Source organism: Sciurus carolinensis, chromosome X (genome assembly GCF_902686445.1).
Source record: "Sciurus carolinensis chromosome X, mSciCar1.2, whole genome shotgun sequence".
Taxonomy (NCBI): Eukaryota; Metazoa; Chordata; class Mammalia; order Rodentia; family Sciuridae; genus Sciurus; species Sciurus carolinensis.
The window spans coordinates 51,320,921-51,333,031 of NC_062232.1; the positions used below are offsets into that span (position 1 = coordinate 51,320,921).

General features: G+C 39.1%; 1 pseudogene; it reads right to left on the reverse strand.

The window, feature by feature from the left end:
* Positions 1-9,165: 9,165 nt before the first annotated feature.
* On the reverse strand, positions 9,166-9,594 carry LOC124971482 (stathmin-like; annotated as a pseudogene).
* Positions 9,595-12,111: the final 2,517 nt, after the last annotated feature.

Here is a 12,111-nt window from a genome sequence, read left to right on the forward strand (position 1 = left end):
TCCCTTCCCTCTCTCCTCACAAGTGCTATAGTATTCATCATCACCAAGTGTTAAGGGACAATTTTACATTTAACTTTTAATTTAAAAACTTATTGTGAAAAAATTCTAACATATAAAAGAGAGAACAGAATAATAAACTTCCATGTGCCCACCTGTCTTCTGCTCACCTTGTTTTATTTTTCATACACTACCACTTCACCCTACATTTTTCTCTAGGGTATTTTAAAGTAAATCCTAGACATTTTATTTTTTAATTGATAAATATATCAGAATGTTTTTCTAACAGAAAAGGATTGTGTTTTAAACATAGCCCTAATGTTCAGTTTCATCATTGGAGTCATTTTGTATGATTACTCACCCACTTTCCATTACTAGATGGAAGAGCCTGGCAACAAGGGTGGGAGATGAAGAACATGTGATCTTGGCTAGTGAATTCAAACACTCTGAAGCTTCAGTTTCTTCATCTGCAAAATGGAGATAAGATAGCTACTATGCTGGATTATCATGATAAATATGTTAGAAGTTTTTCTCATTCTAGGTATTATGCTTTTATAAATGTAGCTATTACTTTCCTAATTATTATTACAGTCACATCCTTTTATTGGTTCATAAGTGCTGCTATTATGATTATACTTGTACCTTTATCTGTGAAGCAAATCAGTCTTTCCTTGGTCAAGTCTTCATTGTTTTATATTGGGATTATGGCAATAGTTTGGTAACAAGTTTCTCTTCCACCATTCTTCACATCCATTCTGCTAGCTTTGAAGTTTCCAAATTCTGAAAGAAAGGCAAACTGTTCTCTACATTCTTCAGGTTTCTAGGAAAATCACAAATAATGAAAAGCCTAAAATGAGAAAAGACATCTTGTCTATCCCAGGCATTTAAGGGAGAGGGTCACATGGTCTCTTAACTGGTTTATCTGTTTCCAGATGTTCTTCTTCAATCCACCTTCTTCTAGCCACCAGAGTGATCTTGCTAACACAGACATTTACATGTCATTTCTCTTCTCAAAACTTTTCACAGTTTCCCTTTATTCTATAAACTCCAAATTCTGAACACAGCATTCAACTCACTGTAAGGTCTGCTGAAACTCTCCAGTAGCGTCCAACCTCATTCAGAGTAAAAGTCGAAATCCTTTTGGTAGCCTATAAGGTCCTATCTACATGCTCTGCCTAAAGCCTTTCCCCATAACCCTAACCTCTCTGACCTCATGTTCTACTGCTTACCCTCGATAACTCTGCCTCAGGCACATTAGTCTCCCTACCTATTCCTTGAACATAGCAAGTATGGTCCTCTCTTAGAATCCTTGTCCTTGTCACTCCTTCTGCATGGAACACTATATACCTAGATATTCACATTGCTCATTTTTCAACTTTTCATGTCTTTATTCAAATGTTACCCTCTCAGTGATCACATTCTATTCATTTAAAATTACAACCCCCTGCATCCTATTCCTTTCCCTTATTTATTTTCCACCATAGCATTCAATATATACACTTTTTGTATTTATTATCTGTCTCCCTCTATGAGATTGCAAGCTACACGAAGGAAGAGATTTTTTTCTGTTGTTCGTTGGTCATTTTCCTGACATCCCTTTCACCTTCTCATTGGGATAAAGTTGCCCTCCATCTCAAAGCAGTGTTCCCACAATGCTATATATTTATCCTATGGTAGTACTAATCACATTGGCAAAAATTTTGTCTCCTTATCTGTCTTCCCCACTAGTTCTGGAGCTATTTGCAGGGTTTTCATAGGGTCTTTTGTCTAATTGACTTTTACAGCTGAGTGCAGGATTTTCATAGTGTCTTTTGTCTAATTGACTTTTACAGCTGAATTTTGGAACTGAGGCATAGAACTTTGTATGTGAATAAGATTAATGCATCTTGTCAGCCATTGTCCAGGGCTCCTATTTCCACACACCTTCCTTATACTGAGATTGCACGCCTGAGCTCCTGTGCCCTGATCCCATCCATTCCCTGTGTCAGGGAATTTGTGAATTTGATTAGCATGTTCTCTAGTCCTCACAAAGCAATTGGTGAAAATTATTGTGGAAAATGCTGAAGCAGGATTAGGGAGGGAGTACCTTCTGAAGAACTACCAAATATGTCATCTAGAAGAGCTAGACCCTATAAATCCTGTATACATACATTCAATCATACATTCCATGCACATTTCTGGTTGTCCACTGAGGGCAAATAGATTTGAGCTATCCCCTATATACATCCTCTGGACTTCAACACTGATGTCCCAATTATAACAGAGGCTCAGACACTTGAGGAGCTCCAATAAAAGGATTGGCAGTCTACTCTGTTCCCTGTCCTGTGAGGAGTAGCCCATCAGCTCTTGATATTGCATTAAGAGAGAAAAGGAAAACATTTGTAATATGTTCCACTTTACATAAAATTGTCCATGGGTGCATGTGCTTAGGTATATTTGTGTCTGTTCTTATCTGAGGAGATTTTCAACAAAATGCCAAATAATGAATTATGCCTACATGGTGAGATTGTAAGAATTTTGAACTTACTTTTTTAATATCTTACAATATATATGTGTTCTTTTAAGGCAAAGAATATAAAAGGAAATAATCTGCTTAAGGGGCTGATGAGAAGATGATGCTGGGAATACCACAGCCCTTTCTCTCATCAGTCTTTTCTCTAAGAGCATGGTGCCAGTTCTAAAGAGGAAAGAAATAAACTGAGTGCTCAGGACCAATAATGGAGTCAGGTCAGTGTGCCTGGGATAAATAAATGATTCTGACAACTAACTGAAGGCCCATCAAATCTGACAACTCCTGAGCCACCAAAAAATCATGTCCATATGCTGATCTGCTCTTTCCTGGCCTGATATCCTAAGGTTTCAGACCTTGCAGCAAACCAGAAATCTTATTCCATCCACTGCTGAATAAGAGAGCCAATACTTAGTGTTTTCCCTGACAGAGGCCCAACTAGTCTGGGGGGGAGGTTGCAGTGGGAAATGCTTTCTCAGCTAGGTTTGTACTCGTGCTCATTGATAAAGGCCATTCCCAAGTGGCTGAACTTGAGATCTGCTCCCAGGACACTTTGAGAAGGTATCCCCCACCCTCCTAAAGGAATGAATGAGAGATTTGATGTCCCCTCCCAAAAAAAAAAACAGTACAGGTTCACATACAGAGAGAAGAGGAGATTATTGCTAGAATTTGAACCTGAAAGGGAGAAGGGGAATATTTCACGTCAAAGAGTTAGGCTCCAAAAAGATGTTAACAGGTTGAGACAAACATTTTAACCTGATCAGAAGATTGACAACTACACATGAGAGATCTGCCCTTGGGTGCAGAAAACCAAACAACTATTCACAGGATGGAAGAGATGGTCCTGGACACATCTTAGAAGGAACAGACTTGATACTTTGCCTAATAAAAGTCATTATTGGGCATAATAGAGCCAAAAAATTCTAATGGAAGTTTAGACTGCATTAACATATGTGTAGTGCCCAGATCAAAGGAAACAACAATCTCTTTCCATTCTGCCCTGATTAGAACCTTATTGAGGGACCATATCTGTCTCTGTTAATCACACATTAACAGGATCATATGTGGGATATACCCAGAGGGAGTGAACAAACAGTAGGGCACTGAAGGAGTTGGAGCTGAGACTGTTTATGCTGGAGAAAGAAGGCTTAGGGGAAGTGGTCTCTGCCTTTAGACTTGTCAGGAAGAGAGAGAGCAGATGAGATCTGAGAGTCTCTGAGAGGCATAACTGAGATCCATGACTGGAAGTCACAAGGAGACTAATTTTCACTCAAGAAAATGAAGAACTTTCTGACTGACTGGGGAATGGATGGAACAGGTTGTCATTAGATGGAGTGAGCTCCTTATCATGGGTTGTGTAACAAAGGCCTAGATACAAGCTACTACAGCATACTGCAGAGGAGAATCGTATATCAGCTAAGTAGCACAGGGGGTATTCCCAGTGGCCTCTTAGCTTTCTAAGTACATCTAGTTTTCTGGACTCTGTGCAGCTCAAAATTCCCCTAGTACTATATTGTTTAACAGTTCATGGAGATGTATGCCCTAACTCAGCCTCAGAAGGTTCTTTGGGGTGCTCCGAAACATTTCCTCTGGGAGCTCAGAAAATTATGTGCTGATTTGTCTACTAATGAAACTGCTTTGGCACTTATGATTACCCAGAGTATATTCTAGAGCCCACTTCACAGAATATGGGCTGAGAATCAAAGAGAGACAGAAGAAAAATAAAGATAAATAAATATTATGATCAGTTCATCCGGAAAGGGCAGGCTGAGAGGAGATAAATAGGATGAACTGAGAAACAGGAATACAGACAGATAAAACTGAAAACTTGCGGGCTGAGGCAGATGAGACAGGTGAGGAGTAGACTGAAGAGGCTAGGCTGCTTTCATTGTATATTCATTGGATTCTCATTAAAATGACAAAGCTCTTACTATAGTGAACTTAGAAGTTAAATAACCTCTGATTTCTAAGAGCTTCATAAATACTGACTACTTTTGAATTCGTTCCAGCAAAGGAGGCTCAGTTGCCCTATAAATCAGGCATGTATGCTTATTTGGGGTTAGGTCATTGTTTTATCAAGGAGAAAAGAGTACAGTATCCCCTCACTGCCACCAATGCAAGACTCTCACCACCATCCCAAAGAGTCCAAATGACACTTAGGAGAAGGGAAGTATGCAAGAGAGATCCAGGATTCATATATTCTTGGGGTAGAATTCCAGGACCCTAAGTTCTTTGTGATTACAAATAGAACTATTCTGCTCTCTGGGCCAAAGACCACCATTTGCATAATTAGAGATTTAGATTTGATAAACTTTCTAAGATATCTTCCCCCTTTGATCAGTGGGTCACTGATCTTAGTAGTAGAATTAGGTTAGTTATTTAGAAAATTATATAAAATTTGCTGATTATCTTTGTAATACAATTATTAACTGGATTCTCCCATTATTCAGAAGTATGGACACCTACCTATGGAGAAGAAAAATATGCAGAAGAAGCCATAGAAATTGCCTCCAAATTCAAAGTTATCTCTGTCTGAGCATGTGTGGGTAGAACCCTAGGAAATTTTGTGATCATGTTTAAGAAAAAAGTAAGCAAATATAGGCCTGGAGGCAGAGAGTAGGAAAGGGAGGTCTCAGTCATGCATAGAGAAGGCACTCTGGAAACTTCCCCAGCAGACTCTTGGATTTCTTCATACTACTTACATTGTCCCCACCAGCCCATTCTACCATTTACAAAGGTACTCTGAACAGCACTTGCTGTTCAGAACCGGTTTACCTCTGCCATCACCCTCTGTCCCTATTCCCCTATTTACCAACAAAATTACAGCTTGAACAGAAATGTTTAATGGATTGTTGCATAGTGCAGAGTGTCACTTTGGTGTCAGAGGCCTCAGTTCTAGTCCCAGCTCTACCCCTGATAACTCTGTGGCATTGGGCAAATTTCTCCCATCTCAGGGTCTCAACTATAAATAAAAAGGCTTAGGAATCTTCTTAATTTTTTTCATTTCAGATTTCTGATAATTTGATGAAATTCGTTGATACAGATGCCACAATTTAGCATATAATTTCAGGCAACCCATGGGCTCCTAGGCTAAACATTTCTGCCTGATAGCTAAGAAATCTTTCAGTTCTGAGTCTATGGTTCTGTGATCTGGGCATGAAGCCAAGGCCTGCCTGCCCCTTCCGGAGGAAGAGGAGGAGGAATTCACCTTCCAAATATATCCTTTGGCCTGGGATTCTAGCTGCTTTTGGCTTTAATCCATGTTACTCTGAGACCATGGGGAGTTCTTGCTAACCCACAAATTCTGAAACTGACTAATGAAGACAAAAACAAAGCATTAGATCTTTCTTCAAAACCCATTGCTTCTGTGGTTCCTTCGTAGGACCTTTTGAACCTCAGCCTAAAATTAAAAACAGTGATAGGTGGGTCTCTCGTTCAGGCAATAAATGATTTGAGGAAGATCGACTTGTATTTCTGGCTGGTAAGTCTTGTTCAGAAGATACTGTCCTCTGGTGGCTGTGAGCACATATAGAACCTCAGCTGGAGGCACAAAGCTTTAATGGCAGTGTAGGGACAGAGACCACCAGTACATATTCAATAGAAGACCCAAAAGGTACCTGCATTTTTCCCAGAGCTACTGCTATAAGGTGAGCTCAGGATATGGAGTATAGGGATCAAGGAAATGGGACAGTATTACCAGCACATTCTGAGAATGACTTGAGCAAATGTCGACTTGTAGCCTTGGGAGCATTATCACTGATTTTAGTGAGGGCCATGCCCCCTCTTTTGCAGTTCCTTGTTGTTCTTTCCCTATGACCCTGAAGTATAACTCCCTTATTGGGATGCTGCCAATATATTATTCATGAAAAACTGGTGGGATAGTTTGGATAACTAGGCTTCCACCTACAAGGAGGGTTGGGGCTCTTTCTCCAGTACTGAGGCCATTCATATGTATTCTTTTGGGCTCAAACCTATAGAGCCAGCTGCCTATTGTGCATCTAAAATCTAGATGTCCCACAATTTTTTCCAATATGTTTGACATTTCCTAACTTATTACTTTCTCTTATTAATCTACTCAGATCATTTTGGAGGCTTTAAGGTGATAGTAATAGACACTTTAATAAGATGATTTAAATTATGGTGAAAATTCATTGTCTTTAAAATACTCTGGAGGTAGTATACTTTGTTGTTAGTCAATTCAGTGCCTCAATTATATCAAAGATATAAAGATTCTGGTTCTTTCAATTTTTCTGCTGTATTATCCTCAGCATGTCATCTGCTTTCCTTGTGGTTAAAAAAAACAGAAAATAAAAAAAGAAAGAAAGAAAAATGGCTACAGCAGTGCTGGACATCATCACATTTTCATACAATAATATCCAAAGGTGTAAAGAGAAGAAAAACTCTTCCTTTTGCCTCATTTTTAGACAGAGAAAAATCTTTCCCAGAAGTTCCATAAAGGACACCCCCTCATACATCATGGGTAAGAATTATATCACATGCTTTATGGTTTAGCAATTAGGATTAGATTCAGTAGCAACACATCAGAAACAAAACAGAGCTGGTGATATAAATGTGAAATTTTTTGCTTTATAGAAGCCCAATGGTGGGCAACCTAGTGCTAATATGGTAGCCTCATGAAGTGGTCAGAGACCTAGGATCCTTCCACCCTTCTGTTCTGCCATTCTCAGTGAATTGCCTTGATCTATGTGGACCATGATGGCTGTTGGAGCTCCAGTCATGACATTCATATCCAGGTAGAAAGACAGAGGAAACAAAAGAGAAAATATACATAGTACAGTTTAAGAAGACTTCCCAGAAATCTCATGCACTTCTACTTAAGTGTCATTGGTCAAAAACTTAGAATTATTGCCACAAAACACTCAGTTGCAAATGAATCTGACAGGGGGGCTGGGGTTGTGCCTCAGTGGTAGAACACTTGCCTAGCATGCACGATGCACTGTGTTCGATTCTCAGAACCACATATAAAGAAATAAATAAAATAAAGGCCCATCTATAACTAAAAAAATATTTAAAAAAGAATCTGAAAGCAATGTGTCCAGCTAAAAAATGGCATTCTACTGACCAGAAAGAGATGGGAAAATATATATTGAGAGGTGCCCAGCACTTTGAAAAATATGTCACCACCTAATCAATCACTGACAAAAGAAATGAATTCCCATAATCAGTCTAGACCAGTGGTTCCAACCAGAAGTGATTTTGGACCCAAGAGACATTTGTCAATATCTGGGGACATTTTTAGTTATCACATTTGGAAGAAATAGTACTATAGGCATCTGGTACACAGAAGCCAGAGATACAGTTAAACATAGTACAATACACAAGACAAGCCTCACAAGAATGAAAAATCTTACCCAATTCATCAATAATGCTAGAGGTTGAGAAAATGTGGTTTATACTTATCAAGATCCACTACATGCCTACCCTTAGCCCCCTGGTTGGAGAAGAGTCCAGGCTCTGTATCATTGAATTCTACTCTGACCTATCCAGATGTGCAGGCTAAAAATTCAGTGATCGTTTTTCTTCTACTTAAAACTCTGCCATGTCTTCTTGTTATTTTCAGGATAAAGGCTAAAATCTTCAGTGTGGCCTTTGAAAACCTATATGGTCTGGTTCCTACCAGATTCATGTCACTCTCTGTCCTTGTTCTCTGTGGTCCAGTCACATTGGCCTTTTGTTTCAATTTCTCAAATGTGCCATATATGTTTTGACATCTTTTCTCCTTTGCCTCATGCTTCATATCCAACTTGTGGTAGACAGATTGGATTAATGGTCTCAATTATTCATCTTTCCTTTTATCCACATCTATTGGCATGTGATATTGTAGCACCCTTGCATGCTGACTCTAGACTTAGCTATGTGATTTTTTTTGGCTGATGGAAAGTTGGAGTTTTAGTCCATTTGCTGTTACTATAACAGTATGTCTGAGATTGGCTAATTTATAAAGAAAATTGGTTTATTTAGTCCATGGTTCTGGAGGTAAAAGAGCATGGCTCCAGCATCTTCTCAGCTTCTGGTGAGTGTCATGGTAGAAAAGTGATACAGCAAGGAGGTGTGTACAAATAGAGGCACACATGTGAGAGAGTGAAGGGTTGTCCCAAACTAAATTTTTATAAGAGCCCAGTCTCATAATAACTAACCTGCTCTTGTAGGAACTGCAGTAATCCCTTCATGAGGGTGGACACTGCACTACCTCATTTTTTTTAGTACTGTGCAGTTTTATTAACTGTTCAAGTACAGTAGCATCTGGTTAGATTGGGACAGAATTGGGATTGAAAAGTGAACAGATATTCAGCATCTAACAATTTGAAAGGAGCCACTACATATTCTTCACAAACACGTTTTCACTGAGCCAATACAGTACTAGCCATTAACCCAGTACACCAAGTGCACTAAAGTAGAAAAGATGCAACAATAAAAATAGCTACAATAAAAAGACCTACACTTTAGAAAAAAATTAAACATTTTCAGTTTCTCCCCTTTGTCCCCTAAAACAACATCTTATAGTCTAGATCTATCTATATAGTCTTACATCAGCTTCTAGAATATTTGTCAGGAGGGAAAAAATAAAATGACACAGGCCAATACAATCTTTGGATATTTAGGAAGGGGAAGGGGAGAAAGTCAGTTCTCAGAACAAATTAGTCAGATTCAGTCTCATCAGTAGGGTCTTAGGATTCTTTGTCCTTCTGCATTTCTTCAATGTGCTTATCCTTCTCTCACAAATGCTCCAGTTTGGCAGTCATTTTTGCCTCTCAGTTCTCTTGTTAGCTTCCATTCTGTGGGTCAGTTTTTTTCTTCTATTGCTTTCTGAAGTACTTCTTTCTCATGCTCTCCTTTCTCAGCAAGCTGCTTCAAGACTTGCTCAGCTGCACAGCTACATGGTACTTGCATCTTTCTTCTGCAACTTCTAATTTCTTCTGAATTTCCTCCAGGTAAAGATCCCTTTTCTTTGGAGGGAAAAGGGGTAAATCTAGTTCGATTTCTTTTGACCGAGGGCTAAGAATCAGCTTAAAAGTCTGGCCTGAGGCATGCTTCTCCAGTTCTTTCACCTGAATATCAGAAGCCATGGTGAATAGAAGACAAGAGACTGGCAGTATATTCTACACAATCCACTGGTAAGGAAAGCCCTGCTTGGTCGGAGCCACCTGACCACACTTACCTAATTGCCTCTTAAGAGTTCCATCACCTCTTATCTCCAATATAGTTGGAACCAAACTTCAGTGTGAGTTTTGATGCAGAGAAACCATATTGAAACCATAGCAGTTTGGTGTAAGTGAGAGCATATCAATTCAGAAGCTAGGCACTAAAAAGCAGTTTGTATCTTCTTATCCCTGTCACCAATCGGGGACCAGCCTAACCTAGATCAGCTAATATTCAGGCCTCTTAGTGACAAATTAGTGTTTATAATATGACATTAAAATTAAATTATTATGCAGCCTTAGTAATGGTAAACACTGATTGATAAACCCTTTGATACAACTTTCCTTAGATTCTATTCATCCTAATGCCAAAATCTCTGTTCCATTGACTCAAATCTAATCATCAAAATGTTCTAACTAGTCTCCCTATTTTAAGGTGTCTGCTTCCACAATTCCAGCATAATTACAATAAAAAGAAATAAAACAATGAAATCCAATCATATAATCCCTTAAACTCTTCATTGGCTCTCCAGTGTCCCCAGGATAAGATCAAATCCCTTACTCTGGCATTACAGGACTTTCTATACTACTTCATCTGTAAAACCTCATCTCCCCTGTTCCCCTTTTTATCTTCCAATCACAAAGCTAAAACATGTTCTGTAGTTTTAGGTCCTTAGGACTTTATTCTTCCTTATTTTCCCTTTCTTCTCCCCTTTGGGGAAGGCAGAAGACAAATACCAACTCTTCTCTGCATCCTTCCATGATTTCTGCTACTTCCCCACACCTAGAAAATTTCATGCTCCTCCTTTTTGCTTCTGTGAGGAACCGTTTATCTCACACTTTCTTCAGTATTGAGTTATAATTAGTTCCTTAAGCAATCACCTTCTCCACTCCCTATGAACTTCCTTGTATAATTTTTCCAACCCCTTCTCATTTCTATGACCTTCCCATACCTAACACAGAACCTGGCACAAAGTATGTGCTCAACAATGAGAGTGCTGCATTTAAAGAATTCTCTAAATCCTGATGCTCCATCTGCTAGGTGTTGTATTAGGGGCATTTATATCCTCCCCCAATTATTCCCCCTCCCTTACCTTCATATTTCTAATATGATCATCCTTCAGTAAGAAATTCCTTGAGGAATCTCCCTTTGAAAATCATTTGATACCTGCAAGTGTAAGAAAAGGACAATGTTAGTTGTTGCCTGGGCCTACCCTTCCTTCTACCTGAGATAAGGTAATAAGCATTTTGTTGTGGAAAAGGGTGGGGCAGGGATGTTGTGTAGAGTTACATAGGATGCACACTGCAAGTCTAAGGGGTACCACTCAGCTAGGCTGGGTATAGACTCAACATGCACAACCAGGATGGCACCTACAGAGAGTGGTTCTAAAACACAAACCACAGGAGAGAGAGCAACCAGAGAGTACTGTGAAGACCAAGAGAGAACAGAAGAGTATAAAAGTGAAGAGGAAAAAGAATAAAAGAGAAAAATGAAAACCAAGGGCGCAAGGCTATAGCATTTTTCTACATGCCACTGTGGTATGAGCCTTCATTATGCAGCAAATTTAGGGCATGAAGACTGTGATTCAGGACAGAGTTTTCTTAGAAATTGTAAACACGTGCTTTGTCTAGCAGGTCTGCCTGCTAAGCCCTGGTGACAAATCTTGAACTTTATGCTACAGTTTAGATATGAGGTGTTTCCCAAAAGTTCATGTGAGACAATGAAGAATTTTCAGAGATGGTGAGAAGTATCATCTAATGGGTGGATGAATCCACTGATATTGATTAGCTGAGTGGTAACTATAGGCAGACAGGGCGTGACTAGAGGAAAAAGGTCACTGGGAGTTTGCCTTTGGGGTTTATATTTTGCTCCTGGTAAGAGGATATCTCTTTTTGTTTCCTGGTTGCCATGTCCTGAGCTGGTTTTCTCCACCAGATCCTTCCACCATGATATTCTGCCTCACCTTGGGTTCACAGCTATGGAGTCAGCAGGCAGATCATGGATTGAACCTCTGAAATAATGAGCTAAAATAAGCTTTTACTCCTCTACATTGTTCTTGTCACATCTTTTGGTCAGAGCAAATAAAAAAGTTAACTAAAATTCTTTGCTACTATCCCCAACTTTATGCTTCAAGGAGTTTCCAAATAACTCTTCTTCTCTATCTCAATTCCCTAGCTCACTCCCAAATTTTTGTGTGACCTTAGGTTGATCTTTTCTCATCTCTGGGCCTATAGGCCCCTGTTTTATATCAAAATGGATACTGAGTATCTCTTATTCCATAACTGTAATGTTTTTATGAATGTGAGCATATATGTATACATATGAACTTGGACATATCTCTGGACCTCCTACTTCAGTTTCCTCATTTAAAAAACAAAAATATTTAATTCAGGTGATCTCTTAAAACTCTTTCAATATTAAAATATGATAATCCTACAATTCTG